Source organism: Ursus arctos, unplaced genomic scaffold, assembly GCF_023065955.2.
Source record: "Ursus arctos isolate Adak ecotype North America unplaced genomic scaffold, UrsArc2.0 scaffold_6, whole genome shotgun sequence".
In the NCBI taxonomy this organism is placed as follows: Eukaryota; Metazoa; Chordata; class Mammalia; order Carnivora; family Ursidae; genus Ursus; species Ursus arctos.
The window spans coordinates 47,126,502-47,134,894 of NW_026623078.1; positions in this window are offsets into that span (position 1 = coordinate 47,126,502).

Below are 8,393 nucleotides of genomic sequence, written 5' to 3' on the forward strand. Positions count from 1 at the left end.
AATTGACAATCAAATATATAAACTTTGGGTCTGAAACGGATTTTTGTGTAATGACGAGATGGTTGAATTACTAGTAAATGTACTGGCAATGGCACCTCCCCAAACTGGTTTTAAAATAGAAAATAAAAAAAAAAAAAAAAAAAAAAACAACCACAAAGAATCTCCAAGAAGCAATTTCATGTGTTAACACGACAGACTTTAGAAAACATCAATAAATGTACAAACTCTATTAAAAAATAGGGCACAAATTTTAGTTGGAACATAAAGTAACGTCATCCACTCTTTGTCAAATCTTCCCCTAAACTTTATAACCTCGTGGGTGAATGGTTTACCAATCCAATTTTATTACAAGGTAGATAAATAATTCTTAACCTTATTCACTTTCCTTTAAGAATATACATCCATCTTTTCCTCAGGTCTGCCACTGAAGTACAAGGCCTCAAGAGCCGCCCCCCTGGGCTAATAGTCCCCGCGGACTTCCGCAGACCCCTGGGGCTGCAAATGGCCATTCTCTAGCCCATGTTGTCAGACGCTTTTTTGGTCAAATGTTTTAGGATCAGCAAAACTTTCTCTTTGTTTCAAGTTGTTCTTTAGTTCCAAGGTTTTCTAACTTGCCATAGATTTCTTGATAGATATTTATAATTTTTTTTTCTCCCCGGAAGAGATGCCTGACCTGTAAAAACTCAAGGACTTCTAAGTGCGTCGACCTCACCGGTTGGACCCCCTCCCTGATGGGGGCTATCGACACCATGCGGGCTCATCAGGGAGAAGCCGCTGCTCTTCGTGTCCCCTGGGGCCAGGCTTGGTTTGAAGCAGGAAACGCTGGCCTGGGCCTCTCAGGGTTTCTGAGGCAATGGTGACAGGGGAGGTCCTGGGAGGATGGCCAAGAAATAAGTTGTCGGTTGAAGCCACCACATCTGACTCTATTACTGTTATTCTAGAGGCTTTATCACAGATAAGCCTGGTCAGCTCTTTAATTACTAACCTATTTTTCACCTTTATAAACTTCTCTTGCAGTTATTTTTAGCCTATGAGATAGCTGTATAAAATTTCACTTCATTGATTTCTGTACTATGACCTACTACTATTTTTTTTAAATCTAGGTTCCATGCCCAGCATGCAGCCCAATACAGGGCTTGAACTCATGACCCTGAGATCAAGACCTGAGCTGAGATCAAGCGTTGGACACGTAACCGACTGAGCCACCCAGGCACTCCTATTATGACCTACTCTTGAATATAGCTGTTATATGTTTCTTTGACGTGAATTATTTTATTCCTGTAATTCATTGTTAAGAGCGCCCCATGAGGAAGTCCACAGACTAGAGTGGATTCTTTTTCTATTGTCAGCTTTGCCCAAACTCAAAATCTCCTTCTTTTCCTGTCCTCTTCACCTCCACCTCTATCACACACATCAGTTCTGTGACAGGACCCCCGAACCCCTCCTCTCCGACTCATTCTCCGCTTTTCGCCCTGGGGAGGTTTTCAGTAAATGCTGAGCAACTGATAATATCCATCTCCCTTTTCATTCCTTACATCGGGATGGGAGATTAATTTCGATTTAGTTAAATGTTAAATTTTATATAAGACCATCAGGCCAGGGTGTATTGAAGCAACTCTGGGACACATTCTCTTTAGGCAAATCATTCAACAGCAAAAAAAAAAAAAAAAAAAAAAATCAGTTAATTTTCCCTCATCTTCTAGAGGAAATAAATCCCTCACTTCTTTTAGGAATCCCTTTGATTCCTGTTCCTTTGAATACATGGTTTTTAGTTTATAGAACTTGAAAATAAACTATCACCCCACTAAAAAAAAAAAAAAGCATTTAAAAATGGCTATTAGTTCACTCCTTAATTAAATGTACTCCCTAATCACTGATTGTGGTGTATTCTCAAGTGAGAGGTCAAACCCTGCGGAGTGCCGTTCATTTTCTACAGTCCCCACGGTTTGCCCCATCATCTTCAGAGAGACCAGGAATTCCTAGCTTTGAGTCTACCCACCTGCTTTTGGCTACCCTTAGTCTATCCCGGTGACAGACAGGAGCCTGTAAGCCCTTCAGAGAATGATGTCCCCGCTTCTCAGGCCACAAGGCCCCCCTCCGAGAGGCCACTGTTCTACCGCTGCAGCCGTCCTGAGTTCCAGAGGGTTTGTTCTGTCTGAATTCCTTATCCACAATCAACATTATAAATGAATCAAGTTGCCAACAAAGTCTAAAATAGAGCGGTGAATTTAAAAATAAATAAAATAAAGTATAGCAGAGAATCACTGACAATCTACACTTGGGCCAAAAGTTTCTAAATAAAGTGGAGCTGATTCAGGGAGGAACCATGGGATACATACATATATATTTTTTGATACAGAATTTCCTGTAGCCTTACTGACTTTGGCAGGTCACACTTCAAGGTTAGAGGAGGCAGCCAAGCAGGAAGGATGCGTGTTAATCGTCCCCGTTTCAAACGAAAACGTGAGGTAAGGGCCCACGTTGAGCGTCTGCTGTGTGCAAGGCACTGCTGATGCCCAGTGAGTGACCACCCCCCCTGGCCAAGGGCCGGGAAGCCCTAAGTGGAGCAGGAGCGGATGTGCTGGGAGTGGTAGAGTGTGCGGCCCAGAGAAGGAAAGAGAGTTCTATCGCACCTCATTGCATCTAAGATGCCACCAGTCGTAAGAAAGCCCTTCTTATGTGTCACTAAGAACAAACACTGTCACTTACACTAGGACATGCCATGGAGTATAAGACGTGTGGATGTCGCAGGTGTTCAAGTGAGACTAAACACGCCCCTTAAAAACGGAAGTTTCCGCGGTGAGGGGAATGGAAAGCAAGAAGTTGTAGAAAACTCAGAGGAAATAGAATACTTAGCAGGAAAAGCCGATTTAAACAAGCGCAGCCGATAAAATATTTTGGACCCATCCCACCAGATGCTAAGCCACTACAAGTCCTATTCAGGGAGTCCCAGGCACCACTCTTACTGGCCCACACGAAAGCCAACGGCCCCCGTCGCTGCAGTCCCTGGGCGGCCATCTCCCGGCCGCAAGCAAGAAGGCCAGCAGGTGGTCTAGAAGAAGGGGGCCGGCTGGGGCTGGAGGCCACGCTGGCTGCCCTCCCTCCCGCCATCCCCGCGGCGGGCGCGCCGGTGCCCTTCCAGAACTCCTCCTCCCAGCTCCGCACCCCCGGCGGCCGCAACGCAGCTGTCGGCGCAAGGGCCGCGTGCACACCCCACAAACAGCCCGCAGCAGTCCCGCATTCGGGGTGCCACACTCAGCGGGGCCGTCCCGCGCCTCCCGGTCGCGGGGTCTCGGCCGCACGCACAGCGCCCCGCCCCCGCCCTCCCCCTCCCCTGCACACGCGGCTGGCGCGAAAGCTCTTCGACGGCTCTCGGGGAAGCCGGCAGAGCCCAGCCCGAACCGGCTCAAGCAAACCCAGAAATGCTAGCTCACCCGACGCAGCAGTCCAGGGGTTGAGCGGGGTCAAGGCATGGTCCGGGGCAGGGCCGTCTCGCCTTCCCTTCTGCTGCCCTGCGCGCCGGCTCTGGCCCTGCACATCCCCCTTGCGGGCTGAGGTCCCGCCTGTCGTTCCAGGTTCTCGCGCTGCGGGACTGCGGTCAGGTGGAAGTGGTCTCCGGCGCTCTCTGCAGGCCCACAAAGAGCCTCGAACGCATCTCGTTCGCTTTCGCGGGGTCACAGCCCTGTCCCCGGGCCCACCCACGGCTGTGGCCAGGGGCGCGCGGTCGGGCTGGGCCAGGCCCGACTCCGGCGCTCACTCCCCGAGCTGCGAGTCACTGATGCCGGCTAACGTGGGGCACGCGGGCAGGCACAGTCGATCCCTAGACGAAAATCCCGATGCTCTTGTCCAGAGGAAAATGGTGACAGAATGTCCACAAAACAATACATTTCTGCTTCCCTCGATGCTTCTCATAATAACGGATGTATTCTCCTCTTGACAACACCCTTGGCGTCAGTTAGAGAAGGCTGTCCCGGGGGCCCACACGGGCTCCTCACTTGCTGGCCTCAGTTGTCTCTGTCAGAGACAAGACACAGTCACCTGCTGAGAGAGAAGGCCAGCTGTGGGCTGGGGGGTGGTCTCAAAGTGCGGTCCCTGGACCAACAGCAGCAGCCACACCGGGAACTTACTAGAAATACATATAATTGGGCCCCGCCCCAGAGTTACTGATTATGTTTCAGGATTTTTCCTTTAGTGCCTATGGTTCTTGGTCACGCGGCTTGGAAGAACGAAGGGGTAGGGTAGGCCAGACGAAGGGCGCTGGACAGCAGTTTACTGAGCAACTGAGCAACGTGGGAAGCTCCGGAGGAGAGAGGGGACCCAGGACGGTTGCCGGGGAGTTTCTAAGTGGAGGGGTTTTTATGGGCTTGCTGGCGGGCTGTTTTGATCTGATTAGCCCTCCCTGCACCTGCCACCCAATCAGGTTGTCGTCCACTCCCTCCTCTACCTATCAGGGAGTTGTTCACGTGGGAAAGGGTGGAGGGCTCCTTTCAGGGTGGTGTAGAATAACAGGATGGGGGCTTTTGCCTTTCAAGGCTAGTTTGCTCTTAGGACAGGGGGCCCCTTGCCCCTGCCTGCCTTTCTACCCACCATCCGCCATTAATTAGACACTTGGGAGGTGGGACCCAGTGATGGTGTTTGAACAAGCCCTCTAGGTAATTCTTTTTTTTTCTCCAAGTTTTTATTTAAATTCCAGTTAGTTAACACAGTGTAATCTTAGTTTCAGGTGTAGAATTTAGTGATTCATCACTTACACACAACACCCAGTGCTCATCACAAGTGCTCTCATTAATCCCCATTGCCCGTTTAACCCATCCCCCTGCCCACCTCCATTCCAGCAACCCTCAGTTTGTTCTCTATAGTCTGTTTCTTGGATTTCCTTCCCCCCTCCCAGGTTCACTGGTTCCTTAAATTCCACATATGGTATTTGTCTTTCTCTGACTGACTTATTTCACTTAGCATAACACTCTCTAGCCCCATCCACATCATTGTAAATGGCAAGAATTCATTCCTTTTTGGGGCTGAATAATATTCCATTGTGTATTTTATATATATATACCACATCTTCTTTTTTTTTTTTTTTTTAAAGATTTTATTTATTTATTCGACAGGACAGAGACAGCCAGCGAGAGAGGGAACACAAGCAGGGGGAGTGGGAGAGGAAGAAGCAGGCTCACAGCGGAGGAGCCTGATGTGGGGCTCGATCCCACAACGCTGGGATCACGCCCTGAGCCGAAGGCAGACGCCCAACCGCTGTGCCACCCAGGCGCCCCTATACCACATCTTCTTTATCCATTCCTCTGTCAATGGGCATCTGGGCTCTTTCCATAATTTGGCTATTGTTGATAATGCTGCTACAAACTTTGGGGTGCATGTATCCCTTTGAATCAGTATTTTTGTATCCTTTGGATACCTAGTAGTATTATTCCAAGGATCGTAGGGTAGTTTTATTTCTAACTTTTTGAGAAACCTCCATATTGTTTTCCAGAGTGGCTGCAGAGCCCTCCAGGTAATTCTGATGTTCACTCAAGTTTGAGAACCGTTGGGCTAGAGCTTTGCTACAGAAAATGTGGTCCATGAGCTCACAGCATGGATATCACTTGGGAGCTAATTAGAAATGCAGAATCTCTGGCCCCACCCTAGACCTACTGGATCAGAGTCTGCATTTTTTTAAAAAATTTTTCGAGAGAGAGAGAGAGTATTCATACCCATGTGCATGTATGAGCAGAGGTAGGGGTAGAGGGAAGGGACAGAGGGAGAGAGAGAGAGAATCTCAAGCAGGCTCCTAGCCTGAGGCGGGCCTCGATCTCCGGACCCTGAGATCATGACTTGAGCCGAAATCAGGAGTCGGACTCCCAACTGACTGAGCCACCCAAGTGCCCCACAGAATCTGTATTCTTACTAAGATTTCCCACATGATTCGTTTACACTTTAAAGTTTGATAGCACTGGACTTGGAGGCTTGAAGAGAGTAGAGAAGGGGAAGTGCACAGAGTTGACCGGGGGCACACAGGAGGATGGCTGAAGAATGGCACTTGAGCTTGTGTGCCCGAAGTATCGCATGGCCCTGACCCCCACAACTGTGTGATACCCTCCAGTGGCTCTTGGGCAGCTCGAGCATAGAAACGAAGTCCTGGGCCGAGGCTGACATGACACTGAGGGTTAGTGGAGCAGGCATGTTGGGAAGATAAGAGATTCAGTTGGGCAGGCGATCATGCGGATGGCCAACGGGTGCTGAAGGGGGTCTAGGCTGAATGGGGGGAGGGTGGCCGAGGAGAAAGAGGGTGGCAGCCTGAGTGTTTCTAGCAACTTGAAGCAGGTAAAGTGGCAGAAAGAGCCACATGGCAGTGGGGGTACAGGCCTGAGTGAGGAAGGATCTGCCCCCAGGCTCCCTGGGTCACTAGCGGCTGGATTTTTTTGTAACTGTAGAATTCATAGCAGCTGGCTTTTTCAAATCCAGCAATGGAAAGAGAGTCTCTGTTGCTTCAAGTCCGTGACCTCTAGACTCTTTCGAAGGGTTTGCCTAATTGGTCAGTCCCATCCAGGAGAATGTCTTTTTTTGATCTTAAAAGCAACTAATTAAGACTGTGATTATGTCTGCAAAATCCCCACCTTCGCCATAGAATGTCAACTAATCTGGGAGCAACATCCCATCGCCTTTGTCGTATTCTATCGGTGAGAAGAAGTAACAGGTTCGAACCCCCTGAAGGGGCAGGGGTTGGTTGTAGAAGCTGTGACTTACAGGGGTCACCTGAGGGGGTGTCACCGTGTACTGGGAGGAAGCCGGCTCTCATTTTCTCTCATGCCTTCACTGCGTAGTCCTGGTGACACATATAATGACAGAATTGCTAACTGCTGCGTCTGTGAGAAGCCGATTCACTAATTAGAGCAGTGTGTTTGTGAGATTGTGTCCTCGCTTTCCTTTTCCAGCGGAAATACTGACTCCCAGTTGACTTCTTTCCTTCCCCTTTCCTTTCACTGAGGTTATGTCCTCATTTCTAATAGTTCGGCTCAATTGCTCTTGCTTCCCATTTAGGGGCCCTCCTCTCCCTCCTCACTCCCTGGTTGATTTTCATTTTTTATTGGGAGTGCTGGAAGCATTTCTATGATTCTACGAGTCAGAGCTGTGCGAACAGGGATGCCCAGAGAAATGAGCCCCCGCCTCCGCCCTATCCTCACGAACCTGCTCCAATTCCTTCCTTTGGTCCAACTCTTTACCAGTCTCTGTAGTTTCAGGTTTATTCCTCCAGTATTTTGCACAAATGTGTGTTTTCTTTTTTAAGATTTTAAGAAAAATTTTATTTAAATTCAATTAATTAACATATAGTGTATTATTAGTTCCAGGGGTAGAGTTCAGTGATTCATCAGTTGCATATAACACCCAACGCTCATCACATCACGTGCCCTCCTTACTGTCCCCAGTTACCCCATCCTCCTACAACAACCTCCCCTCCAGCAACCCTCAGTTTGTTCCCTAGAGTTAGGGGTCTCTTACGGTTCGTTTCCCTCTTTGATTTCATCTTATTTTCTTTCTCCCTCCCTTCCCTATGATCTGCTGCATTGTTTCTTAAATTCCACATAAGTGAAATCATATGATCATATAATCTTTTTGATTGACTTATTTCGCTTGGCATTATACCCTCTAGTTCCATCCATCATTGTAAATGGTAGGATTTCATATTTTTTTGATAGCTGAGTAATAGTCCATTGTGTATATCTACCACTTCTTCTTTATCCATTCACCTGTCAATGGACACCTAGGCTCTTCCCACAGTTTTAAAAGATTTTGTTTATTTGAGAGAGAGAGAGCGAGAGAGAGCGAGCATGAGCAGGGGGAGGGACAGAGGAAGAGTTAGAAGCAAACTCTCCGCTGAGCAGGGAGCCTGATGCGGGACTCGATCTCAGGACCCTGAGATTATGACCTGAGCTGAAGGCAGATGCTTAACTGACTGAGCCACCCAAGTGCCCCCAAATGTGTGTTTTCTTATATTCTTTCTTACATGAAGGGCAGCTTAGTGTACTCTTTTGTGCTTTGCTTCTAAGAGTCTCAGAAATCATTCTAGATCAGTTCACAGAGCTCATCCTCATTTTTCTTTTTTTGGATTAACGTGCATAGACCTTCATCTGTGGATGTGCCATATTTTCCATCATTCTCCTCCGTATAAACATTTAAGTGGTTTTAGGGTTGCATTTACAGACAACGCAACAACGAATAACCTCCTGGTCAATACCAATTCAAACAAAGGAGCTAGATAATCTGAAGACACATGTTAAACTGAAACTTTGACATGCCCATCCCTACAAAACACCATCACTTCTGACTTACCTTTTATTTTTTTTTTAATTTTTTTTAAAGATTCTATTTATTTATTTGAGAGTGAGAGAGAGAGAGACAGA